The sequence below is a fragment of the Balaenoptera musculus genome, chromosome 9 (genome assembly GCF_009873245.2).
Source record: "Balaenoptera musculus isolate JJ_BM4_2016_0621 chromosome 9, mBalMus1.pri.v3, whole genome shotgun sequence".
Taxonomy (NCBI): domain Eukaryota; kingdom Metazoa; phylum Chordata; class Mammalia; order Artiodactyla; family Balaenopteridae; genus Balaenoptera; species Balaenoptera musculus.
This window is the reverse complement of record NC_045793.1, coordinates 62,129,991-62,157,866: the sequence shown is the minus strand read 5'-3', so window position 1 is coordinate 62,157,866 and position 27,876 is coordinate 62,129,991. Positions and strand designations below refer to the sequence as shown.

The 27,876-nt window shown below is 39.4% G+C and overlaps 1 long non-coding RNA gene across 1 annotated transcript in view; it reads left to right on the top strand.

The window, feature by feature from the left end:
• LOC118900985 overlaps positions 1-27,876 on the top strand; it is a 114,600-nt gene that overhangs the window by 522 nt on the left and 86,202 nt on the right. Inside the window, exon 2 of the long non-coding RNA XR_005021263.1 lies at positions 390-463. This is a non-coding gene — a long non-coding RNA (uncharacterized LOC118900985). The remainder of the gene's footprint in view (positions 1-389; positions 464-27,876) is intronic.

Here is a 27,876-nt window from a genome sequence, read left to right as displayed (position 1 = left end):
GGTGCGATTGAGGCAACCCCACAGCAGTCAGGAGGTGGGGTAAGGTCTTGACTTTACTGGTGTTAACCGTCGTTTACAAGGCCTAGCCTGAGGGTGAGAAAGCTCCCCTGCTTCCTTTAAATGCCCTCCTCAGCAGTTCTTTAGTGCCTTGGCCTCTGGGCTGGAATCTTGGTTCCCTCCACCTATTAGCTGTGTAGCCTTGGCAAGTTACTTAACATGTCCGGGAGAAATAATAACGTTAGTAAGGTATTGTTGTTGGCCACCCCTCTTTAATTTATTTACATTCAGCTTTAGTGTAGTTTAGCAGGATATGCGGTTAATAAATCCGAAAGAATCTTCCAAAAGAGTTTTAACACATCTAGATTCTTATCCAAACCTCATTTTTTCAGATGAGAAAACTGAGGTCAGAAAGATAAACTGAGAAGCCCGTTCTGGAAGAGAAGTGCAAGTATCTGATGTCCAGGTTAGTGCTCTTTCCTGGGCCCATGCCTCCAGACTTCTCTCTTGGATCCTTACCTCCATCATTTTCTTTCTTCCCCAGCCTCACCCCCTTTCCTTCCACAGCCGCTGTGAAACAGGGAAAAGAGACCCTTCAGAGGTCAAAGTGTTCCAACTAGAAAGCAAAACAAAACAAAACACCTCAGAATTCTTATTTTAATTTTATTAATATTTATAATGAATAAGGAATAATATTTTTCCAGTGAGCAAAGATAAGAAATCCTTCCAAGGATAAGCTCAGATATAGCATGTCTAAGATAATTTTCTTAGTGGCAAGAAGGTATGTTGATACAAACAACACCAGATCAAATCAGCCCCTCCTACCCTTCAGGGTATTTTTGAAAATAGCTATTATTTTCATGAAAACAATACATACTTATTCAAATACAAAAAAAATTTTCCAAATCCCGTAATTCAGAGGTAACCATTTTTAAAAGTTCATATTATACTCGTCCAGACATCTCTAAGAATAAAAAATACATAAAGATATATAAATACAATGTATGATAAACTGGATTTCATTACGTACACAGTTCTTTTCTCACTGAACAATGTATCATGAATAACATAATTTTTAAAAGTTGCATAGTGTCCATTAAGTGGATATACTATCATTTATCTAACCAGTATTCTATTGATTCATTTCTGTTTTTTCTCCAAATGTTTACTATTTTAAACAACTCTGTGATGAGCTTCTTAATGCACGTACCTTTGCACAACTGTGCAGCTGTCACCTTGAATAAATTCCTGGAAATGACATTCATGTCAGCCAATTTTTCTTCATTATCAACTAGAAAAAAGAAAGTGTGATTACTTTGAATATAATTTATATGTGAGACTCAAAATGACCAGATTCTCCCATTTGAAACACAGGTAAACCTTGGACAGTATGTTTGTCTGTCTGGTGTGGTGTTTCAGTAAATGTATGTCAAAGCTCCTTGGAGCAGAATAATGTGTGTCAAGGCTCCTTGGAGCAGGGTGATAGACACTGATAGTTAATTAAACCCTTTCTTTCTTACTAGCAGAACTCTGATTTTTTTTCAGGGTGACAGTGTGTCCAGTTAAAAATATTTACTTCCTCAGTCTCTAATAAGTCATGGTTTAGCCATGTGACCTGTCAGCAAAATGAAAGTAGGTGTTGCTAGGAGAGGCTCAAAATTTTATGGAAGAAACTTCCTGTTAGCCATTGGACCTATACCTGTCCTTTATCTTACCTGGAACAGTGACATGGTGCTACAGGTGGAGCAGCCCTATTTCAACCGCAAGAACAAGATAATAGCATAGGAAGCCAGAGGGGCCTGGGTTCATGATTGCTTTGGAGGGTCAGCTTACCCAGCTCTGGACTGCCCACTTCTGGATTTGTTGTTATGTGAGGGAAAATAAATTCCTCCTCTTTAAGGTCTTGTTGTTTGGGTTTTCCGTTATAAGCACTGAATGAAAGTCCTAATTGACATAAAAAGATAGGAAAAGTCATTATTTATTTAGCACTACATGTAGAATTTTTTAATGGACAGGGTAAGATGAAAATGGGGGCACAAAATGGAAACAAGCAACGACAAAAAACCACTCTCTAATAAACTTAGTTTTCCTTTAAATACCCAAATATTACAATTAGATTAACAAATCTTTTTGTAATAATTAGATTAAATTCTATAAGTTAAATTATATTTACTGGTGTAGTAGTTTTCAAATATGTTCACAGGTTCTTTCATACTTCTTCTTTCAAAAGTGAAGCTTAATTCCCCTCACCTAGAGTTTGGACTGTACTTAGTGACTCATGAAGAGAATATAGAAGTGCTGTAGTGTGACTTCTCAGAGAGACTATAAAACATATGCCAGCTTTCTTCTTGCTCTCTCTCTGGGATTGTTCGCTGGGGAAAGGTAGTTATGTCATAAGGACACTCAGGAACTTACAGAGTGACTCATGTTATGAATAATTAAGGCTTCAGCCAATTAGGAACTGAGGACTCCTGAAAACAGTCATGTGAGTGAATTTGGAAGCAGATCCTCCAGCCCTAGTCAAGCCTTCAGATGACTGCATCCCTTGTCAGTATCTTTATTGTACCCAAAGAGAGTTTGTGAGCCAGAACCACTCAGCTAAGCCACTCCCAAATTCCAGGCCCTCAGAAACTGTACAGTAATAAACGTTTGTTGTTTTAAGCCACTAAGTTTTGGGATAATTTGTTGTGCAGCAAAGATAACGACTACAGCTGGGTATAACAGAGCCTACCTAGCACAATGCCTGACACATTTGTAGGTATTTAAATTTGTTGCTTGAACGAGTAAACAGTTGAATCAATATATCTTTTTCACTTAAAGGGTAACATACAATGCTGGTATTATTTTTGATCCCTGACACCTGTGTTATGTAAGGTTTTTCTGACATGATCATAGGGAGATCAACTGTGAATCTTACTGAGATCTGAACATTGACAATCCTGGAAGAAACATATAGTGAATAAAGCAATGGAACCCTTGAGACATGAATACTGCTCCCAGTTTTATCAGTGATTAGCTGAGTAGCAAGTCACCTAAGCCTTCTAAATCTCAATTTCCCTATCCATAAATTGGGGGAAATAATCCTGACTGGCCTCAAAAGGTAGTCAATGTGATTATATGTGACAGTATCATTCTTTTAATTACATTAGGTTTGTAATGTCTATCCTACTTTTTTTTTTTAATTAATTAATTAATTTATTTTTGGCTGCGTTGGGTCTTCATTGCTGCGTGCGGGATTTCTCTAATTGCTGTGAGCGGGGGCTACTCTTCCTTGCTGTGCGTGGGCTTCTCATTGCAATGGCTTCTCTTGTTGCGGAGCACGGGCTCTAGGTGCGTGGGCTTCAGTAGTTGTGGCATGTGGGCTCAGTAGTTGTGGCTTGCGGGCTCTAGAGCACAGGCTCAGTAGTTGTGGTGCATGGGCTTAGTTGCTCCATGGCATGTGGGATCTTCCCGGACCAGGGCTCGAACCTGTGTCCCCTGCATTGGCAGGTGGATTCTTAACCACTGTGCCACCAGGGAAGCCCTGTCCTTTTTTATTTTTAAGCAGTTGAGTATTAAATATTTTAGGTGTGTATAACATTGATTTTTCTTTCAGGAAGTGATAACTAATAACTGATTTTACTGTGTACCTTTGTAAAATATTAACATCATTCATAGTAAGCAGTTAGGATTTAAGAGTATGGCAGGATGGTAAGTTATTATATGTCAGGTCTCACTTTATTAGCCTGTTGAAATATGATTGCACTTTAAAAAGAATACATAGGGCTTCCCTGGTGGCGCAGTGGTTGAGAATCTGCCTGCCAATGCAGGGGACATGGGTTCGAGCCCTGGTCCGGGAAGATCCCACATGCCGCAGAGTGACTAGGCCCGTGAGCCACAATTGCTGAGCCTGCGCGTCTGGAGCCTGTGCTCCGCAACAAGAGAGGCCGCGATAGTGAGAGGCCCGCGCACCGCGATGAAGAGTGGCCCCCGCTTGCCGCAACTGGAGAAAGCCCTCGCACAGAAACGAAGACCCAACACAGCCATAAATAAATAAATAAATAAATAAAATTAAAAAAAAAAAAAAAAAAAAAAAAAAAAAAAAAAGAATACATAATTATGACTGGCTCCTTTCTCTTTTCAGGACTTAATTTGTAATTACGGTTGGGTGTGTGCCCCTCTTTATGGTAACAGTGGTAGTTAAAGATACTTAGTAATAAACATACATTTAACCAATAATTTGGTCTGAGTGTAAGCGTTTATTCTAGAGCAAAATTACACCCAAGAGCAAGAAAATAAATGGTAGAATACACGTCTTTCTCTTTCAGAGAGGAAGACTTGGGAACGAAAGGGAAGGCTTTATATAATGGAACATCAGAGGTAAAGAATATGCAATTAGAGACAATGCACAATTTGGCGGTGTGACTAACTCCAGAGGTAAATATATGAGGATGAGTAAGACAGAGCTTCAGTGTAAGATTCAAGTCTTGATAATGTAGTGGATGAATTATTGAAACTTCCTGGTTTTGTTGTATTTTCTTTCTTGTTTTCTGCTATTCAGCTGTGACTCTAAATCAGCTGAAACTACTGACTCCTCTAGATATCAGATTATTTGTGATTTTAGTTGACCCTGGCTACCTCCCATCATTATTCACTTGAATAGGAAGAAGAAACGTAGAAAAAGAGACAGAGCTTTCTTTTCTGGAGATAGTGTGCTTTCCAACGGAGCTTCTCATCTCATATTGAAAATTCCTTCCAGGTTACAGTATTTTCATTCTGTGGAACCTAAGAGAGCATTTTCCAAACAGTTTTTATTCCTTGCAGCTACATCTTCACAAAATCAACCAAGATTCTGAGACAGTTGGAAAGGCTAGTGTTACTTTCTGGATTGACTGACACGTGAAGGGGATAAAGGTGGAGAACGGAGCAGAGGGGGAGATAAAGAAAAAAGGAAAGTCTGGAAAATACTTTTAATCTCAAGGGAAGAAGACTCAGCATGACTCACAACATGTTAGCTTGAAAGCAGAGACTGCCTTGTGAGCACTGAGGAACCAGAGAAATACTCAACTTAGAAGGTTGGGCTCCCTGGGGTTACCCTGTGTTCCTCTAGTTTCCTGGAATAAGACTCAGAATATTCCTTAATTATATTCCCTGGTGGCTCAACAAAAGCAGAAAACATTTGTTGTAAATGGAGTAGGTGATGCTTTAAAATCCGTAAGCGGTAAATTATTTATAAATGCGTTTGTTACCTCTGTGACTGTAAAGAACTGACTTACAAATTTTAGCTGCATAACGTGGCACAATTTTTTTCTTCTTTCTTTTAAGTTGTATTTAAATGTTTTTAAATCTAAGAATGGATTGGGGTTGATATTTTGTTGGGTTTCTGTCCATCATCCATTGAAAAGCACCCTCTTCCTCTTCCTTTTTCCTCCAGTTCCCATCTAGAGATTTGGTCCCTACAGCCATGTTTATATGATAGGACCCTTCTCCCTTCTTGATTGGATAGAGTTTGATCCTTGAAGGAATCTGAATCAATCAGATTCTCTCCTCTGAGAATTTGGAATTGGAAGAGAGGTCTTAGTTTCTCTCTATTGAACCCTGAAACTGTAACCCAAACAGGGGCTTGTAACCCAAACGTGTGAACCCAAGATAAGGGGAACCCATTGTACAGGGAGAGAGAGAAATGAAGCAGACTATCTGAGGAGAGAAACGACCCTGAGCTTTGGTGATCTCACAGAAACAGAGAAAGAAAGGGGAGAGTGTCATTTTTTAGATTCTCACAGACTTTTCATGACACCCGTTCCGCAGATGGCCCGACTGCTCTTGAGTTCCATGAATCCCTCCACTGTATTCTTATATTAAGTTACACTTTTTATTGTTAAGTTAGTTTGAGTGGATAATTTTTCCATTCTTTAGAATACATTTCATCACTTCATTTAAGAGCGATCTAAATAGTTCTTTTCATATATAAGAATTAAAAAGCATTTTGAAAGCTTTGGTCTGAGGAATAACATAAAACTTATGAAAAACACAAAAGCTTCAGTCTTCTGAATAAAAAGAGCAAAATAGCAGAGTAGGAAGCTTCCCGCTCTTGTTCTCCCACAGAAACATCAAAAAACAAGCAGAAACAGTCAGAATCAATTTTTGAGAACTCTGGAAAACAGTTGAAAGTTTACAGCAACCAAATGAGCACTGAATCAATAAAAAGGCACTTCAAAATAGTAGGAAGGGCCGCTCTTGCCTTTTGAGATGGACCGCACTCTGTAGAGTTTCTTTCTTCCAGGGCCTCTCGCCTTCTGAGATGACCCACACTCTGTCTGTGGCATGTGTATCTCCCGAAAGAAATCTGGTTTCCTGCTTAGTCCTCAGTGCAGAGCCTTCTTGCCTGCCTGCTTATATCCTTCACAAGGGTCCTATATTAATAAATCTACTTCTTGCTTATCCCTTTGCCTCTCGCTGAATTCCTTCTGTGCTGAGACTTAAAGAACCCGAGTTGCATTGAGTCCTGAGACCAGGTGTGTGGTTTCAGCTGGGAGATTGTGGGTTCAAGTCCAATCTGGAGTGCAACTGGGTTCGAGTCCCATCTGAGGTGTGATTGTGTTCAGAATCCCAATCTGAGGTGTGCAGTTTCATCTTTGGAAGGCCACATAAGAAACTGGAAAGAGTGGCTGCCTCCAGAGAGGTGACCAGTTCCCCAACCAGGGATTGAACCTGTGCCCTCAGCAGTGACAGCACAGAGTTCTAACCACTGGACCTCCAGGGAATTCCCTAAAATTTTATAATTTGGTTTATTCATAAGTAATAGAAAAAACTTTGATATCTGTAATGTACATTATGTGGCAAAGTTTATCAGCCCTGCTATTTCCCAATCAAATTGATTTTCTGCTATCTTTATTTTATGAAGTGTTCTGCCCATTAAATTCAAAATAGCTGTGAAAAAAAGGTAGGAAGATTTTGTAGTGATTTACTTGTCCTTCCACTACCTCTGCCCCTGCATGGGGACAGTCTTATAAAATGTCAGTAGTCTTAAAGTGGCAACAGTCTTAAAGCAGCAGTGGTCATAAAGCTGTTGCAGTCATAAAAAGGCAGCTATCTTAGAATGGCAACAGCCCATGTTCCCACTGTGGGACTGTTTCCATTCTGGAGGGAGCAAAACTGACCCTGTTCACACATTGTTGTAAAATCTGTTCTAATCTGTTGGGGGGTGCTGTACACTGAATTGTGTTCCCCAAAATTCATATGTTGAAGCACTAATCCCCAATGTGACTGTGGGGCCTGTGAGGAGGTGATAAAGGTTAAATGAGGCAATAAGGGTGAGACTCTCATTCAATAGATTTAGTGTCCTGTAAGAAGAAGAGGCACCAGAACTCGCTCTCTCTCTTTCTCTCCATCATGTGAGGACACAGTGAGAAGGCAAACTAAATTGGCAGGTACCTTGATTTTTGAATTTCTAGCCTCCAGAATTGTGAGGGAGAAATTTCTGTTATCTAAGCTATCCAGGCTGTGGTATTTTGTTACAGCCGCCCAAGCAGACTAATATGGGGACAACCTAAAGGACGGATGCTAGGTGTTCCACTCTGTCTCCCCTAATTCAGAACTCAGGAGAAAGAGCTTGAAAATACTGCAAGCCAAATTAACAATCCTCAGACACTTGGGGCAGAGATTGTGGTTGAAACATACAGTAGACTGTCTAAGGCAAAAACTGGGGAGAGTTTCTTTGGGAAATTAGGACATTTAAAAGCAACTGTGTATACGCGGGGATTTAGAAAGCCGTGTACATGCCCAGGGTAAGACACATGCTCAGAAAACACCTGAGAAGACCCTAAGCTTTTCCTTAGGCTGATCCCTTGGCACAATGCAAGCCTGGCAAGTTGAAGATCAGAGCCAATTTGCCAATACTTATAGGTTCCTAGCTTTCAAAGAAATTTCTATCAAAACACTAGCTGAACACAAGCTAAGGAACAGAGACTAATGACCACATTGACAAAGAATGCAGTCTTTGCAGTAGTAGTTTGGGAACAACATTGAACAAACTGACTGCTACAGCCTTCAACAACCAAAAAGTAGCAAGCCCTGTGAGAGGGAGAGAATCTGACTTCCAGGTACCATATTACAATAGAAACTGAATAGTTTTCATCAAAAAAAATCACAAGGCATACAAAGAAACAAGAAAGTATGGCTCTTCCCAAGGAATGAAATAAATTGGTAGAAACCATCTCTGAGGAAGTCCAGGCATTGGAATTACTAGACAGAGATTTTAAAACAACTGTGTTAAATATGCTCAAAGAACTAATGGAAAATATGGACAAAGAACTAAATGAAATGAGGAAAAGGATGTATGGACAAAATTAGAATATCAATAAAGAGAATTATAAAAAGGAACTAAAGAGAAATTCTGGAGCTGAAGACTACAATAGCCACAACTTGGACAAACTTGGCTTTACAACAAACCAGCTGGTTTGTTTTTATGCAGAAGACTCCCATTGGGGGATGACATTCCTTAACTCAGATCATAAAATTTGTCATGGTTTAGTGTGGTTTAGTGGAAAGATCTTGGACTTTGGAGTAAGGTTGATGTGTTTGAATTATAGCTATAAATAAAAATAACAATGACTAACATTACTAACTAAAGTAGAAAAAGCTCTAAGAAGGAAGAACTCAGAGTCTAGGACTTGTCACATAATGTTTGCTACTTACTTGCTATTATATTAGGCACTGTACTAAACAGTTAACTAACTGATTTATTTTACTCTTCATACCAACTCTCTGAAGTAGGTGTTATCAACCTTATTAACTGATAAAGAAACTAGTCTTAGAGATTAAACACTTGTAAGTAGTATAACAAGGATTCCAACCCAGTTTTTAAAAACTGCTTTTTTGAGGAATAAGTGACATGAAATAACTATACATACATAAGGTGTGTATATAATACGGTATTTTGACAGATGTATACACCCACGAAACCATCACCACAATCGAGATAGTGAACATATCTATTGCCCCCAAAAGTTTTCTCCTGCCACTCCCCACACCACCCCATCTCCAAGCAACCACTATTCTACTTTCTGTCACTATGGATTAGTTTGCATTTTCTAGAGTTACATAAACGGAGTCGTACAATGTGTGCTGTTTTTTATCTGGCTTTTTTCACTCAGCATAATTACTTTGAAATGAAGCCATATTGCATATATCAGTAGTTCATTTCTTTTTATTGCTGAGTAGTATTCCATTATAAGAATATACCACAATTTGTGTATCCATTCACTTGCTGATGGACCTTTAACCCAATCTGACCCTAAACCGATGCAGCACTCTCTCTTCGGCACCCTCACTTATCATGTGGTCTTGGGAAACCTAATTATTCTCTCTGAGGCTCAGTTTTTCTCATTGTAAAATGGCAATAATGTGTTTTTTTGCCACAGGATTGTTATGAGTAAATCAGATAACGTGTGAAAGCACTTAGTACTGTGCCTGGCACACAGTAGGTGCTTATAAATATCATTCATTTTTCCCCAGGAAAGAAAAATCTCCAGGAAGGGAATAAGAAAAAAAATATAGCAGTACATGCCTTTCTGGCTCTTTCTTCCTGTATTTTCACCTCATTCTTGAAGATTTCTTACTTTAATTTCCCCTGCTTGCATTTCATCTGTACCCCATGAATATGATGTTCCCCTTTTCTCTCTGACCCAAATATGGACACAAACTCTTTCTTTTCCCCAAAACATGACTGGAATAGAGTGATATTTTCACAAAAATTAAGGGATAAATTAAAGGGGTCTAATTACATAAAACTAAGCAGCGTAAAAATAGTCAAGGCTCCTATATGCCTGCTCCCATCCCAAATAATCCCAGCAAAATAAGTCAGAGAGCTTTTTGTTTTCAATTTTTATTTTGACATAATTTCAGACTTTACAGAAAAGTTGCAAAAATAGCACAAAGAAACTTCATACAACTTTTTCCTTGATTATTGTTTTAAAATTTTAACAACTCGAAATATTTTCTTATTCTTCTGCCTCCAAAATTTAGGCTAAGAGTGGCTTGACAGAAAATACTCAATTAACTCAATATGGTGATAAATATAACAGTAATAACAATTCCAAAAATTGCTTACTGAACCTGATAAGTGCCAGTCTACTCAGTGTTGAACTTGGACTATCACCTATTCCTAACCCTATAAGACAGTTACTATTATTACATTCATCTACTAGATGAAGATATTGACACAGAGAGAGTTTTAGAATCTTGCCCAAGGTCACACAGATAGAAATCTTGTCCTGCTGAATGCAAATGAAACCAACAAGATTCCTGACGCATGTTTTTAATGCTAATCTTTTAAATGAAGTATCTACAAGCTACAGCCTTTTGGCTAAATCCAGCCCGTAAAAGAGCTTTATTTAGTCCCAGATCTGCTTTTGCAAGGATCACCATCCTCTTATACAGATGAGTGGGCACAACCTGGTCTTCACTCCTTCCTAACCTGGCTTCTGTCTTTCAGTTATCTGGTCATCTTCTCTCGCTGACTATTGTGATTTCTTGTCCTGCTCACAGAAAAACACCAGCCTGACTCTAAGTTCCAACTTCCCAAACACCATTTGGTCCTTCTAGTGAGGGTCTCAGGTCTATAGGAAATACCTAAGTGCCCAATAAAGTTGACAGGCAAGGTTAATCTTCACCAAGTGGGGGCATTTCTGGGGTATTTTATGATGACTCACTCCAGACGTATTAAATGATAAAAACAATACTGTGCATGTGATCAAAGACAGCAAACCTGAGGTGGATGTAGTGATGCATTGCTGTGATCTCCCTTCAGGACTGAAAGAATTATTCCCCTAGCTATTGGGAGTGCTGCCAACATACAACCCTCAGCTGCCAACCCTCTCAGGGAATTGCCTCAGGTGCAGCTACCTGCCTCAACTCAAGACCACGCCTTCTTTCAGGGCACGCACATCCAGTGACTAATTAGCACAGGGGTATAAAAACCAGCCTCCCAACCTCAGCCTGTAATATTCTCTAGGGCCGTTCCGTCGGAGTTCCCCATGGGGTTGACTAAGGCCTTTGTTAAGACTACATCATAGTTCAGTTTCTCCTTCTGTCCAATCTTGCTTCTTTCTCTTCCCTTTCACAGGCATTGATCTCAAAAGTACTCCCTAATAAGCTGTATGTATTCTGATCTCTGTTTCAGAATTTGTTCTCTGGGGAACCCAGCCTATAACAAAACCTAAAGCAAGGACATGTCCAAAAATGTGTAGTAGCTACAGGGATTGTATCAGAGAAACCAGTCCCTGAGAACAATGTTAGCAGATGACAGAGGGAAAGCAGAATTTTTTCCTTCTGTTTGGGCAGAACTGCCTCTATATACAAACACGGCACTAATCAGAAGAAGCAATTAGTATTGAGAGAAAAATAATAAGCCATAATATATAAGCAATTTAAATAGAGTTTAAGCAACTGTAAGAGCATTATCAGTCAAGATCACATTCCTTATTCCCATGTACATTAGACTTTGGTCAAGGATATAAATGATAGGGGGAAAAGACAGGGGTAGGGGTTAAGGATGGAAAGTGGAAGCTGGTAAGTAGGAAGATAACACTTTATAGTTGAAACCTGAAAGATCTAGATGGAAATTGAAGATGGTATACAAAAACAGAATAGAAAGAAACTTCTAGAGTTGAGAAGAACCAGAACTCTAGTTCTGTGAGGAGACCGGAATTTGTACTCTGTATAAAATGTGGAGAGGTTCTAGGGGCAAGAAGCATGCCCATGTGGGGCAGGAAAGAGTTGAAGGATAGAATAAAGATGAGGAAAGTTAACTAGTTTTGCTTCTCATGTGCAAATGGCCATTTATCGTGTTGTTGGTTTTTATCTTTGAAGTACAGACACATCCCCCAATTTATTAACATGAGTGAGTACAAAGCTCCCTAGAGTGTGAGAAAGGAAATGAGAAAAGAGACTGTGCTCCAGCTTACCAAACTCCCAGCTGACTGAAAGGCCTGTTCCCTTTTCTGCCATTATATCTTAAGTATGTTTATATGAACTGTTGTGATACTGTTTTAACCTTGTTTCTTTAGGAAAATGCATCCATACTTCAAGTTGGATCACCTTAAAATGAGTTTTTGAAATACACCTCACACAGAGATAGGGGACTTCTTCTGGTTTACTAACATTAACGATCTAGGTGTTGCAGATAAATAAAATTCAGGTGGCAAAACAGTGACTTACCAAAGCATCATGATCAAATTAAGCTAAGATTAAAAGTTCATGCACCTTCATTCAGTCTGTAAAACTTCTTTTTCTCTAAGGAGCATTTGTCTTGAAGAGATTATTGGGGAGGGGGGCCAGAGGGGAAGGAACAAACTACCCCAGTCCAATGAACAGCCCGCTTTCTTTTCTTTCTCTCTCCCTCTTCTCCTTTGCATTTCTATTTCTCTTCCAATCTATTTCTTTCCTCCTCCCTCTCTTCCTCTTCCTCTGTTTGGTTGGGGGGCGGGTGGGGATTTTGTTTTTCTCTTCTCCTTTTTCTTTGTTTTCTGGTCTTTCACTGCTCTCAGTATTTGGCCTGGCTCTTTTGATTTTTTAGTCCTTATTTTTATACCTGCCACTCCTAGTAGAGAAGGTAATGTCACTATTACTATCATTTTTAAAAAAACGTTTACATTCTTAACTCTTTCTGGCTCTGTGCTAAGCATTATAAAAAAGGAAATTGTGTAGACAGTGTGTGACTTCCAAAAGTATATAATCTATTGTGAATCCCAGCTGTGATTTTATAACACCCTCATGATTCTTGACTTTTGTTTGTTTCTCAGTCCCATTAAAAATCTGGTAATAGCAATGAATTCCCTCCCTCCAAAAATGCATAAGTCACAAATATACCCAATTTGCATGCAATTTCAGAAGGTGCAAAAACTCCCTGAACCCCTTAGGAGTTTATGACCTCATATCAAGAACCCTACTGTTGTCTCAATACATTTTACAAATATCACACAATTTGAGATGGGAGTGGTATCTTAAAACATAATCCATTTTAATTCACTTCATTAAGAAAATCAATAGGCTGTATGTAACAGCCATTTTTTGTGGTTGCAGAGGTAAAAGGGGAAGAAATGTTTTCAAATTACAAGTATATTATAACATTATCCAAAAGGAAGAAACATTTATTGAGTACTGCCTACTATATACATATCAATTTCCTACATGATACAGCTGTTGTAAAAATTATATGGCTACATATATTACATGTCTACAAATATACAACTATGTACATATGTATTATATATGTATACAAAATATGTGTTTATATAATATATAAAGCATATATATGTTAAATTTTCACAACAGCTGTATCATGTAGGACTCATCAGATAGGGAAATTGAGCTCAGTGAGATCAAATAGCTAATTCAGGTCACCTGCTAGTGAACAATAGATGAGGATTCTAACCCACATCTAACTCCAGTGCCCCCTTGGAGGATGATTTCTTATTTATCTTTTCTACTTAACACAAAACTTAGCACATAGGAGGTACTCATGGAAGGTTGAATGTTGATTGAATTAAACTGAACAGGGTCAAGTACAGAGCCCTGCCGTAGATTCCTGGAGACTAGAGACCACTCTCCCCACTGCCACCCCCCATTTAATTTCATTTCTTTAGAGAAAAGGAACGGGGCATTCTAATAAGTTCTGAAGAGTAGAGGGGAGTCTACAAAATCGCAGAGAAATGTAGTAATTTTCCTCTGTTCATCAGAGAAATATGTTTGCAGCAGTGTGAGGGGAACAGGCTTGAATGTACCAATTTTCATTTGGAAGGAGTGTACTTCAAAGTTAATGCAATATAAGTTGAGCAAACCATTTTCAATTTAGTGAGTCCTTTGAATATTAAAGGAAGCATCCTAACTGAGGCTCCTGAAATATAAAGAACAATTTGAAACATGCCTAGGAGGAAAATACAGCAATTTTAGCATAAGGAAGTTCTCAAATGAAGTCTAATTTTAAAGGAAAAAGAATCTCATTGATTGAAAAAATTGTTCAGAACATATATGTACATACTCTGAGGCTAGCTAATGAAGGAAGCCATAATTTGAAGAGAGTTGGTGAGGAAAATGAAAGTAATATCAGAATGAGGGCACCTCTTAGATAGAGGCTGATTATACTTTAAAAGAATGTTTAGGAAAGCTAATAAACACTCAACTAAGTTGAACAGAAACTACATCAGAAGTAACTATAATCTTAGAAGCCAGTCAAAAGACAATGGAGTAATGGAGAATCAGTGACTGTTTCCTTGATTTAAAAATAAGCCCGGGCTTCCCTGGTGGCGCAGTGGTTGAGAGTCTGCCTGCCAATGCAGGAGACATGGGTTCAAGCCCTGGTCTGGGAGGATCCCACATGCCGCGGAGCAACGAGGCCCGTGAGCCACAACTACTGAGCCTGCGCGTCTGGAGCCTGTGCTCCGCAACAAGAGAGGCCGCTATAGTGAGAGGCCCGCACACCGCGATGAAGAGTGGCCCCCGCTCGCCGCAACTGGAGAAAGCCCTCGCACAGAAACGAAGACCCAACACAGCCAAAAATAAATATAAATAAATAAATTAATTAAAGAAACGTTTAAAAAAAAAAAAAAAAGAAAGAAAGCAATGCCACGTACCAGGCACTGGGATTCCCTTATTTTCTGGATAAAATCCCCATAAATCCTCACTGCCTGAGTGAGGATTCTTCAAATACCTTCACATTGTTCTGAAACAACCTAGTCCACCATTGTCAGAAACAGAATTTGGGAAATAAAGTTGACAAAGGAGGAGAAAGAAAAAAAGGAAAAAAAAAGGATTTGAAAGGAAAAGAATACAGAAGACAGGAAAAGAAGATCCAACATAAGTACAATTTATGTTGGAGGAGGAAAATAAAAGCAATAGAACAAAACAAATACAAAAATCCATAATGCAAGATTTTCTTAAAATTAAAAAAAATCGAACATCTATATTGAAAGAGCACACCATCCATGGTCCATTGGAAAATGAACCCAGAATTGTCAACACCAATAGATACTCTGGTAAGACTGGGCAACAAAGAAAAAACTCTTTGGATGTTCAGGCGCAAAGATCAAGTCACTTATAAAGGAAAAATAAAATCATATATTCATCAGATTGATCCACAGCATAGGACAGTAGGGAAACATATTTAAGATAACCAAGGAAAGAAAATATCAAACAGTGATTTTTATACATACCCAAACTTGCTTTTAAGTATAAAAGTTACAGAAAAGCAAAGCAGTTGTGAACATGCAAGAACTCATGGAATGTTGCTCCTTGAGAAATCTACCTAGAAAACAATCTTCAGACAACCAACAGATCATAGGAGATGCTTCAGCTAAGTGTCAGGCACATAATAACTTGCCAATAAATGTTACTTTAACAAATGGATAGATATATGGATACATGGGTTAAAGAATAAACTTACGTATTTCAGGATATACGTGGTAGGGAAAAGGAAAGGGTCATCCATATTACTAGTTAACAGAGAGCTAGGAATATGAAATCGAAGAATCTTAGTTCTGAGAAAATTTTTTTAGATCAAGATGAATAAACCGTGTCAAAGATTTGCCCAAGACGCACAAATGGACCATGGATGAGCCAGGAAATAGATCCAGAGTTTTCTGATGCTTAGTGAAGTTCTCTTTAAAAACTCATGCGTGAGGACTTCCCTGGTGGTCCAGTGGCTAAGACTCTGCGCTCCCAATGTAGGGGCCCGGGTTCTATCCCTGGTCAGGGATCTAGATCCCACATGCCGTGCTAAGAGTTCACATGCTGCAACTAAAAAATCCCACATGCTACAACTAAAAGATCCCTTGCGCTGCAACTAAAAAATCCCACATGCTACAACTAAAAGATCCCTTGCGCTGCAACTAAGACCCGGTGCAGCCAAATAAATAAATAAAGTAAAAACTCTTTCACTGACAAAGTGTAACCTTTAAATAGCATTATTCATTTTTTTTCCCCAAAATAAACTAGTCCTGTTTTCTGTATCCCATAGTAAAATGTTTACTGAAAACTGGGCCACAACTTTTTTTTCATCAACTTCAAAAATTTACAATTTATCTATTACAGAAAAATTAGGGGAAAATTCACTTACAATCTCATCATCTTTACCTTTTATTTTCTTGAGCATTGCATGATTTCACGTCATTTAACATCATAGTGTAACTTTTGTCTGTCCCTAATTTATTCTCCCTTTATATTTGGTTGATATAAATCTTAAACTTGCCAAGCTGATTAGTTACAGCTCCTTGGTACCTCTTGAAACCTGAAGGCAGTGTCATCAGATGGGGTTTTCACTGGGTGGGGAAAAAGAGGAAATGAGAGTGGGAGAGAACTGCTGTGTGCTGAGGAGAAAGTAGCCATGAGTAAGTAAACTGGAGGTAAATATGTTTGGCCTTATAGATCAGGCCTCTCTCTTCCCCAGAGCCACATCCAGTTTTGGCATCTCCATATGGTATTGCCATGGTCCAACAGAGCTAGGGGGCCGCATTCATAGCAATGCCTAAGAGGCATGGTGACCGGAGGCACTATGTAGCAGAGGGCAGACCCAGGTGTTGCATATATGATACAAAAGCAAGTAAGATCACATCTAGGAGAGCTTCTGCTGACAGAGCAGATTTTCAGATTTTGTTTTGTCAAATATATCCCCAATCCTAAGTAAACCCCTTGGGGAGGAAATAAAAACTTTCTTGATTTTGTGATAGAGAGATAAGGGCCAAAGATATTTAGTTTGAATATTAATGTGTATTGTGTATCTAGTTATTGAACTAGTACAAACGGATTAGTCTCAGATGGTTCATTGAATTAACTTAAAATTTTACTAATAGCAATAAGTTTCCGATAGTAGACTGCTTAGATTCAATTCCCAGCTCTGTCACTAGCCACCAAGTCATTTAAGAAAGTTATTTCACCTCTCTAAGCCTCAGTTTTCTCATAAAATGTGAAAAGATAATAGTACCTAACTCATAGGGTTGTTGTGAGAACACCATGAAATAATGCATAAACATCACTGTAGTACAGACATTGGCATCTATTAATCCTTTTGTAAATGTTAGCTATATTACTGTTAGTATCACTTCTAGGGGTCTAAAAAAGTGGTGAGTACCATCATAGAACATCTGACTAGTTTTTAATATAGCCACACCAAAAGGAGTGTGTTTACACTAGAGAGGAAGTCATACCCATACACACCCCCACACACTCACTGAGTGTGGTGTAAATTACTTGTGATAATAATCATGATCTTTTCTCCAAACAGGAGTTAGCAAACTCCAGCCCACCATCTCTTCTTGTATGGCCCACAGCTTAAGAATGGTTCTTGCATTTTTAAATAGTTGGGGTGAAAAAAAAATTAGAGATAATAAATCTTGGCAGAATAAGACCAGGATATCATTTATCAAGAAATAGAATAAAATTTTTGTTAAAAGCAGAAATTTCCCTACGGAGGATAGGGTCTTTCTACAGGAAATCTATATTGCAGTGACTAAGAATCTATAATGTAGTGGTTAAGAGCTCTGGGACCAAATTGCTCCACAAGCTTCAGTTTTCTTCTCTGTAAAATGGGAATATTAAGAACACTGTAGACATAGAATACAAACTTATGGTTACTAAAGGGGAAAGGCAGGGAGGGATAAATTAGGAATTTGGAATTAACAGATACACACTACTACATATAAAATAGATTAAAAAAAAAAACACCCACCTTGGAGGGATATAACAATCAAATTATGTAATGTATGCAAATTGCTTAACATACATTTTGCCAGTTATGCCTTCAACAAATGTTAGCTGCTGTGGCTGCTACTGTTGTTGGTAGTATTATTACTACTACTACTACTATTATCTCAGGCGAGAGATGTAAAGACCCCAGTTCTCCCTGACATTTGGCTTCCTGTGGTTATTTGTACAATGGGTTTCAACACTGTCTAATCCTTCAGGTGATGGTGGCTTTTCCTTCTATCCCATCTCACTCCTCTGGGTGTTAAAGACCCTCTTTTTCCAGGGGTTTTTGAAAGGAAGAGTGTCCAACAGAAGACCAGTACCTCTTGGTGCACTGGCGTCTTTTTGGTAAATTTTTGCACTGTCTTCTTGGCTCTTCATTCTGTCTTGGTATCTGATATATAATTATCATCATTATTATTGTTGTTGTTGTTATTTGATATCTTTGGCTCTTGACTCCACAGCCCAAAGTTCAGTCGTCTTCTACTCCACACCAGGCTCCCAGAACCCTTGCCTGAGTCTCATATGCCAGGGCCTGTTTAATTGGGATCATAAAAGAACTGGGTCATGGAGTGTAATAAATAAGGGTTTTGGAATTGGGCAGACCTGGGTTCAAATTCGTGTACCACTGCTTGCTAGTTTTATAACTTGGGTCCATTACAAGACCTGTGAGACAATTTCAGTACATGTAAAATGGATAAGTTAATGTTCATCTCAGTGTGTTTTGAGGAGGATGAAAGAGGATAATGGATATGCCTGGTATAAAAAAAACCCTCAAATGTTAGTTTCCATCTATATTGTGTATATTTAAATTTGTGTGAGTTTAGATTTACGTCTTTCCTTCTGGAGATATGCGTAACAGTGGTATCAGGTTTGTTTTACTGCCATATTTGAATAGCAGAGATGATAGTTTTCTAGCTAATGTATATTGCTATTATGTAGGTAAGCCCCTGTTATCCCGTTTTTTATTCCTCCTTAGGCAACTACTTTTCTTGGAACCATCTGTTTCTATGCACTTGACCTTGAGTCACTTTCTGATTTATTACTTAACATAACCATAAGCTTGTCTGATTATCTTTAATTAAGTTGTATCCATTCCTGACCATGGAAATTCCCTTGTTTCTTGGTCAGTGAAGTCCCACCTTTGCAGCTTTTAACAATTCGGTCAGCTTATTTTGCCCTTTGTAATAAATGTGGTACTTCTGTCTCCAAACTTCTCTCGGAAGAACCATCAATTAAAAATACGTTTTAGTGCAATGAGCATTTTAATAATAGTATCTATCTTTAAATATAGAAATGATTGATTCTTCAATTAGTAAAAAGCTCATTTATGTTGTAGCCTTCAACTGACATGAAAATTTAAAAAATCAATGTATTAGATTTGTGGCTACAAGCCTCCATCTAGGTATATAAACTCCTATGGCATTGCTATATAATTTATAATTGATTAAACACGGTCTTCCTGATCATTCCTTAGGCCCTTGGTCAAAAATCAAATCTTCTCTCATTATTGTTTGTGTAAAAAATCTGATTCAATTATATCACTGATTTCCAGCACCATTTAAATTTCCGAAAGTGTTCAGATAACAGGATTAGCAAGGTGGTGGCCCACTGAAGAAGGGAGGGGCAGGTGACTAGGTGAGGAAAGGTAGAATCGTAGGTATTAATACACGCACACACACTCATTGTTGAGAGTGGATAAAAGAAAGTCTTTGTCCTTCAAAGTTTCTAAATCCTGGGCCCTTTTATCCTCCAGGGAAGATAAACTGGCTTTTCTAAGTTCTGGGCCCTTACTCAAAGGCAGTGTAATTCTGTTTTCAGAGAAATAGGAGATCTTTTGTGCCCAAGGGCCTAAAGGAGAGGGGGTAGGGTGTCCTGGGGATTAGTTGAGACCCAGGAAGTGCATAATGAAAACACCTTCTGTGAGTGAGTATTGTTTCACCACCCATGTGGTGGCCAGATGAGGAGGCCTGCCCATCCCTGTGTTCCTGGGGTCACTTCTAGGGGTAGAGGAATGTCTTCACCAGGCAGGAACCACATGAGGAGGGCCCCAGAAGTTTTATGCTTCCTTTGTAGGTTCTTCTGTTGCACTGGTCCCTGTGACCTGTCACACTCTAGAATGCTCATGAGCAAACACCCTGGAGACTTGTGCTCACCAGGGACCACTGACAGCTCTGGTAGTCCTTCAACAAAGATTTATTGAGTACTTACTGTTTGCCAGGTTCTTGGTCTGGGGATAGACCTTTGAAAGGGGGAGGATAAAACCTAAAAAGACTCATAATCTCTCTCCTTCTTTCTTATGCTGAATTTTCTTTCTTTATAGAACTCAAAACACTTTTTATATATCTTCTGTTTATTGTCTGTTTTGCTCCATTAGAATGCAAAGCTCAAGAGAACAGGTACTTTATCTTTTTTTTTTTAATATTTATTTATTTGGTTGCACTGCGTCTTAGTCTTAGTTGTGGCAGGTGGGATCCTTAGTTGAGGCTCACGGGCTTCTTAGTTGTGGCTCGCCAGCTTCTTAGTTGTGGCACGTGAACTCTTAGTTGCGGCATGCCTGTGGGATCTAGTTCCCTGACCAGGGATCGAACCTGGGCCCCTTGCATTGGGAGCACAGAGTCTTATCCACCACACCACCAGGGAAGTCCCAGGAACTTTATCCTGTTTACTGCTGTCTCCCCAGTGTCTAGAACAGTGCCTGGCACATATTATGTATTTCACAAATATTTGCTGAACGAATGATTGAATGAATCAATCCCATTGTTTTAGCCAACAAAAGTCAAGTAGCCTTGTATATTATTTTATCTTCTCTTTCTAAAGTACTCTTATGCTTTTATACCTAAAATATTGTGTTTTCTGCTGCTTTTCCAAAAAGTGCTTATACTGCTGGATCATTTATAATCTGCAGAGCTGCAGTGAACATGTGAAGTAGGAAAGGAACGCTGTGTACCTTGTAGAGTTTCTAGTCTAGTAGAGCCTTGTAGAGCCAATTCTTTTATGAGAGTCCTTTCATGAAAGATCTATGTAGTTTTATAATCTACTTCAATTTGTATTTGTAATTGAAGCAAAAAAAAAAAAAAGTCTAATTTCTACATGAAAAGCAAACCCTTTTTTGGTTGTGTTTCTGTGTGATAGAAACAAGTAAGCAGTAGCCTCAGAAGCTTCCCAGCCACCTCCGCCCCACCACCACTGCTGTCATTCAGATTCTTCTTCCCCCTGCCCTTGCCTGAGGGAGGGGAGGAAGGAAGGGCGAAGGAAGGACAAAGCAGAATTCCAGGAGGATTCTCCCAGCTGTCATCTTTGCCAATGAAGTTTAAGATGCATCATTTTCTATTTCTACAGAAGTTTTTGCTAATTTTCTAGTAAAGCCTTCATTGATGTGCCAAAAAAAAATTATGTAGACAACCCCAGTGACCACGTCTGTGACTTTTCTTTCATCAGATATCAATCACAGGCTTATTCAACTTAGCTAGCATGAACTTTTAATAAAATCTGTGTTAACAGGTTTCAAACATTTCATCACTTGGTGTTTACATATTGATTTTCTTTATAGTGTTCTTAAATCTTAATTTTAAAATGGGTGTTAACCTTTTTAGCATGCTGCAGTTTTCTTTCTTTTCCTTTCTTATAGACCTATCATTTTCTGTGTTTTGCTCATTGAATAGCCCTCTTGACTCTTGAGATATATAATGCTTTTCTATTTTACCCAACCTTTTTTTCTTCTTGTAGTAGCCCCTTAAAAACTTTTTTGATATAATCTACCTCTTCCAGAAGGTCAATACAGCATTCCTGATGAAAGAATGACATTTTTAATGCTCAGTAACATTTTTAATGCTCAAATTTCTCTTGACTTACTAATGAAGAGCTTTAATTGCTTTTCCTTTTTCAACTTCTTAGGTTTTTTGTATCAATAAAAAGTTAAAAAAAAAAGAACTTTGGGGGGGGATGGAATTTTATCATTATAAAGTGTACATGTACCTGCATCCTCCCCTAATTTATTTCTTTTAAGTATTGCCTTACTGTTTCATTTCCCTCTTCCTTATCTATGTGATTAATGGTGAATACTCACTGATCCTTCATTATATACGAAAACTAAGATAAGGACTGTACTTGCCCTATCTCTTTCGAGCCTCACCACAGTCCTATGAAATAGGTAATATTCTTAGATTTATTTTTCAGATAAGAAAACTGAGACTTGGAGAGCATCCCATCCAAAGTAGTGGAGTAGTTCTGGGAGGAGCTGAACTTTAAATCACTATGTATCTGACTCAAGACTGTATACTCTTAACCAGCTTCTATATGATTGATGTCTGGGATAATTATCCCTTTCCAAGTCCATGGTTTCTTCAGTTTTCAATCCTGTCTTCACAGCAGTTTACATTTTCACAGAGGCAGCAAAACCTGGTGTTTCAGAGCAAGGCTCTGGAGCCAGATCAAGTGGATCCAAATCTAGGGCCACTACACACTGGCTGCATAATCTTGGGGAAACTATTTAGCCTTTTGTGCCTTAGATTCCTAACCTGAAAGTAGGGAATAATAGTGCCTACCTCATAGGGCTGTAATGCTTAAATGAATCATTAATATACCTAGAGTGTTTAGAACAGTCCCTGGTATATGGTAAATAGCTAATATTGTTGCTTATTATTTATTTATTTATTTATTATTACTTATTAATTCAACACACATACATACTTATTGAGTGCTTTCCTCTGTTACTAATGCCAGGCATCATTAAATTCTGTATAGAGAGCGATTTCCACAGAATCTTTCCTCAGGTGTTCATATCTGGTGGTGGATCCTAGAAAATTGTGCTCACAAGGGGGTTAACCCATACTTAGAAAGATAGTCCAGATATTGGGCAGTCAATCTAAGTTCACTAAATTTGAGAGAAATTGGTTAAGGAGTGGTGGAACGAGAATCTGTAACCAAGTGTGTAGATCTCCCAAACTAGTGCTTTCCCACTGGACTAGATCATTTCCAGATAGCCAGCTAACCCCTCGCATTTCATGTGCCCTTTTACAATTTGACTTTTCCTATCTGCCCCCATCAAGAGGTTGTGTCTACTTCCTTTACCTTGAGTTTGAACTAGCCCCGTGACATACTTTGACCAATAGAATGTGGTGAAAATGATGCAGCATGACTTACAGGCTTAGACCTTAAAAGGCCTTGCAGAGTCCTTTTCTGCCCCCTTGGGATCTGGCCTCCATGTAAAGAAGCTGAGGCTAGGTTACTGAATGATGAGAGAGGGAGTGGAGAGAAAGAAACCCAGCCAGTCTCCTGCCATTCAGTCACCCCAGCTGGGGTGTCAGTCATGTGAGCGAAACCTGGCACCCTGAATCTTGTAGCTTTTGTTGAGCTGCCCCAGCCAATACCACGTGGAGCAGAGTTAAACTGCCCAAATTGCAGACTCACAAGCAAATAAATCAAATAAATGGTTGAGTTGTTTGGGGATGGTTTGTTTCATAGCAGTAAATCCCTGGAACTTAAGAGGTCTTGAGCTTTCATTTTCACTGTCTTGGAAGTCAGCCACCACATTTAAAGCTTGGATTAGATAATGGAATAGTGAGAGACCATGTGGAGATAGTTAAGTCCCGACATTCTGATCATCCTGCCAAGGCCCCAGACATGAGGATGAAGCTACAACCTTAGAACTCCTAGGATAGCCTCGCCACCAGCTGAATGCAGCCATATGAGGGAACCCCAGTGAGACCACCAGAAGGACCACCCAGACAACTCACAGATTCATGGTTGCTGTTTTAAGCCACTACATTTTGGGGTAATTTATTACCATGCAGCAATAGGTAACGAAAACACCCACAATGCACCGTGACTCCCCAGAAGTGAGGGTACTGATGTCCTTGGCTTATAGTGTGTTTGGGGAATAATAGTTCCTACCTTTAATCAAGTAATCATGGTAACTGTAAAGCAGGTAATTTGGCAGATGAAAATTTCAGAGATGTGAAGTAACTTGCTCAAGGCCTCACAGGTAGCACGGTCACAGCAGAATGGTAAGGTGTAATGTGAATGCCTCATTTCAGGCGTTCTCCAACTTTCTTCTCTCATTGGCAATGGTCTTCTAACTCGTCTCACCAACTTCCAGTCTCACGTCCCTCCAGTAGACCCAATCAGTTTTCACTGATAAAGCCAGTGTTAGCAAATATCTGCAGGATCTCTGATTCATCCTTATTAACACCCCACCGTCTAAGATAAAGTCCATGGCACACAAGGCCTCTCTTCTTGCTTCTCTAGCTGCATTTCTCAATACCTCCTTTCTTTACCTTTTTACCATGTAGAGTCACTTGCACAGCACAGATTTTAAACCCCACCTTGTGTTATCCCTCAGAGCCTGTGCACAAATTACTTTGCCAAGAATGCCTTCCTCGCCTCCCCACCTCCTGGTATATCCATTCACCTCCCAGGACTTGGCTCAAGCTCTACCTTGACTGTGAAGCCTCATTCCCTGATCTTCCCTGGGCACAGATCCTTCCCTGGGCTCCTCACTTGTGCCCTCACGGAAACTTACACTTTCCTAGTAGAGCATTAGTAACACCTTGCTGTTTATAAGTCAGTTTTTATCAGCCAGACTGTGAGCATCTTAGTTTTTCATTCGTCTAGTGTCCTCAACATTTAGCCTGGACTGGTCCTTAATGAGAGAAGTGCCCCCGTAAAGGAGAGAAGTGAGACCCAGAAAGGATCAGGTCAAATTGTCATGGGCCTTGAGTGTCATGCTGGTATAATCCAAGTGTCTGCCACCTGGATGTCTGCAAGTCCTCCCATTCTTCTAGGGCCACCCTTTCCTCTTAGGTCCAAATTTTCAAAGTGTCCAGCTCCCATTCCACATTGTATGAAAGCCCAACATCTCCTCCCTACAAATAGCTCCAGAGCTTTAGGGAATGAGGAGTTGAGCCAGAAACTCCCAAGTCCCTTAGTCACTTCTTGCTCCTATTTCCTGCTTGTGTGGACAGTGTCATTCTTCCTATGACTACTGTCCACTTTCCACACTGCTTCACTCAAGAGTTCTGCTTCGATTCTTTTGTTCTCCCAAAGCAGCTTGAACACAAGGCTGTGGTGGTTGGAAGACTCTTTTTCTCCTAATTGCTTTTACAGTCTTGAATAGATAACATATTCACATGGTTTAAAAATCAAATAATATAAAAGGTACATAGTGAAAATTCTCACTCCTACCCCTGCCTTTGTCTGCCATATTTCCCCCCTTTCCCTGCCCCCGGTAGCTTTTTTTTTTTTTTTTCTTTTTTAAGCTTCTTTGGTGTTCCTCTAGGATTTACTGATGCAAATACAATATAGTGAAAATACAGAAAGATTTTTGTCTCTGTTAAACATTGCTGGCAAAAGCTATGAAAGTATGCTGCCTGGACCTACTTTCAAGTCTGTGCTGTCATCTGCTCTCCATGGGGGCTTCCCCCCACCCAGAAAAGTCTTTTCTTTTCCATTTTTCCTACAGGACTGATTTTCCCAGTGACAATTTTTTTTTGAATAAAAAATTGGGACACCTGGCCTGAGATGTGAGTTTTTGTAAAATATAGGACCAGATAGTAAGTTTGCTCTAGAAAATGTGGGATCAAGGTCTCTACAGTTATTCCAACCCTCATTAATTCCCAAGGCCTGACCCTTTCTCTAGGATAGCAGACTTTTAGTATCTTTTATGGTGTAGCCAGGACTACAGCTCAGGAAAGAATTGAGAATGATTTAAACTTGGATATTAGCGATCATTGTCCTGACACGGGGGATAAATCACTAGCCACCCTTTTCTCCAGGGCTCTTGTCAGCTGCCATATGGCTGGGCCTCCCTCCCTCTGTTGAGACCCTCTCCTCAATCTTTTTCCTTTTTTTCCAAATCCTGGAATGCTCACTGCTCTCTCCCCTTCCCAGACTACCCCTGAAAACTCCCACTTCCCTTTTAGTTTTATACGTGGAGCAATTTAGTTTGGTGGAGAGGGGTCACATGTGAGGTACTCCTCTGGGAACTACCAGATTGATGGTGAGCCCTTGAGCAGCACTAATTTTAGCAATCAAGCCGTTCTATAATAATTTGCATATAGATAGGAAGACATCGGAGTGCCCCCTCGTTAATATTAATGAGATCAGGTTCTCATTGGATTTATCATCTAACAAACATCACACCTTGGGAGTTAGTGTAACTTATACACTCATTCCCTGTATAGTTTTATGGCAAAGACAATGAGTGTTCCCCCAGCGTTCCAGGTGTTCTCCTACATGACCCAGCCACACTTGCAGTTAGGTTGGGCCGTGTGACTTGTTCTGGCCAATGACCCATGAGCAGAAGTTGTGTGTATCTCTTCTGGACTGAGGCAGCTAAGAGTCAGTGCACCTTCTCTATCCCTCCCTTCCCATCAGCGGAGGCCAAGCATTCCAGGTGGCACAGCTACAAGCTTCAGGAGGGCCAGCTGATCCACATTGGACTGTGATGTGAATGAAAAATAAGCATTTATTGTGATAAGCCACTGAGATTTTGGGATATTTTTATTAATATTTAATTGCTATCTATGCTACTTGAGCCAATGTTTTTTGGAAATTAAAACCCAATACCTAGGGCTTCCCTGGTGGCACAGTGGTTGAGAGTCTGCCTGCCAATGCCGGGGACACGGGTTCGAGCCCTGGTCTGGGAAGATCCCACGTGCCGCGGAGCAACTAGGCCCGTGAGCCACAACTACTGAGCCTGTGCGTCTGGAGCCTGTGCTCCGCACAAGAGAGGCCGCGACAGTGAGAGGCCCGCACACCGTGATGAAGAGTGGCCCCCACTTGCCGCAACTAGAGAAAGCCCTCGCACAGAAACGAAGACCCAACACAGCCAAAAATAAATAAATAAAATTTTTTTTAAAAAACTGCTTTGTTAAAAAAACAAAACAAAACCCAATACCTAAAATCTCAAAAACGATAGTGTGTTTGTGTGTGTGTGTGTGCATGTATCTTGTCTGGGATATGCAGATATGTCTCCACATTCTGCATGAATTACAGTTTGAAAATCTTTTTGATTGTTTTTTTGTCTGAAGGTCCCATGTATGTATAAGTGAATTTTATTAAAGTATTCTAGTATCTCAATACTGCTGTTCTCAAAACCAGCAAGAACTTTAAATATTCAATATAAGCTTATAATGTGTTGCCCTTTCATTTATTCCTAGTCCTGTACATTCAGGTATAGGTACAACTTCCTGTTTGGCCCCCTTCCAAATTTCCTTAGGCTTTCCCGGAAACAGTTATGTAAAATTCTGGTTGGAGGTTTGTTTTCTTAAAGTTTTTCAAGGTAAATTTAGCAGTCCTTCTCTGCTGTTAGGAAAGTGAGATTAATTTAGAAGCTTTCTTCTTAGCAGCCTCTCCAAAGGTTCCTAATGACCAACGCAATTTTCTGTCATCCAACACAGACAAATACCAGGTCCCATTCTGTTGCTCCCAATGCCTTTCCTTCTCTGGGCTACTCAGGTGTTCTCTTACACAGGGCTTATTTCAACTGGAATTTTAGTCATACTTCCACGGCTGTCACATAGCTGTTTTATTTAGTTTTCTAGGACCGCTTTAACAAAGTGCCACAAACTGAATGGCTTGAAAAACAGAAATTTATTGTCTCCTTTCCTGGAGACTCACAGCCCAAGATCAAAGTGTTAGCAGGGCCATGCTCCATCTGAAGGCACTAGGGAAGGATCTGTTCTAGACCTCTCTCCTAGCTTCTGGTAGTCCCTGGGCATGTGGCAGCTTAACTCCTATCTTTACATGACTTTCTCCCTGTGTGCCTTTCTGTGTCCAGATTTTCCCCTTTTACTAAGGTCAACAGTCTAATTGGAGTAGAGGTCTATCCTAGTCTAATATGATTTCATCTTAATTAATTATACTGCAACAACCCTTTTTCCAGGTAACATCACATTCTGAGTACTGGGAGTTAGAACTTCAATATATGGATTTAGGGGGACATAATTCAACCCATAGCAGTCATCATTGTTTGCAGTGTCAAGCATGTAAACATAATGGTTAACAGCAAAGTCCTTACAGTCATACTTATTTGTGTTGGAATCCCATTTTCTGCCATTTGAACCTCAGTTTTTTTGTCTCTAAAACGGAAGCCTTAATCATTACCTTATAGGGTTGTTGTTAATTAAAGAACATTCTGCTTCAGTTTTGGCCATGAAG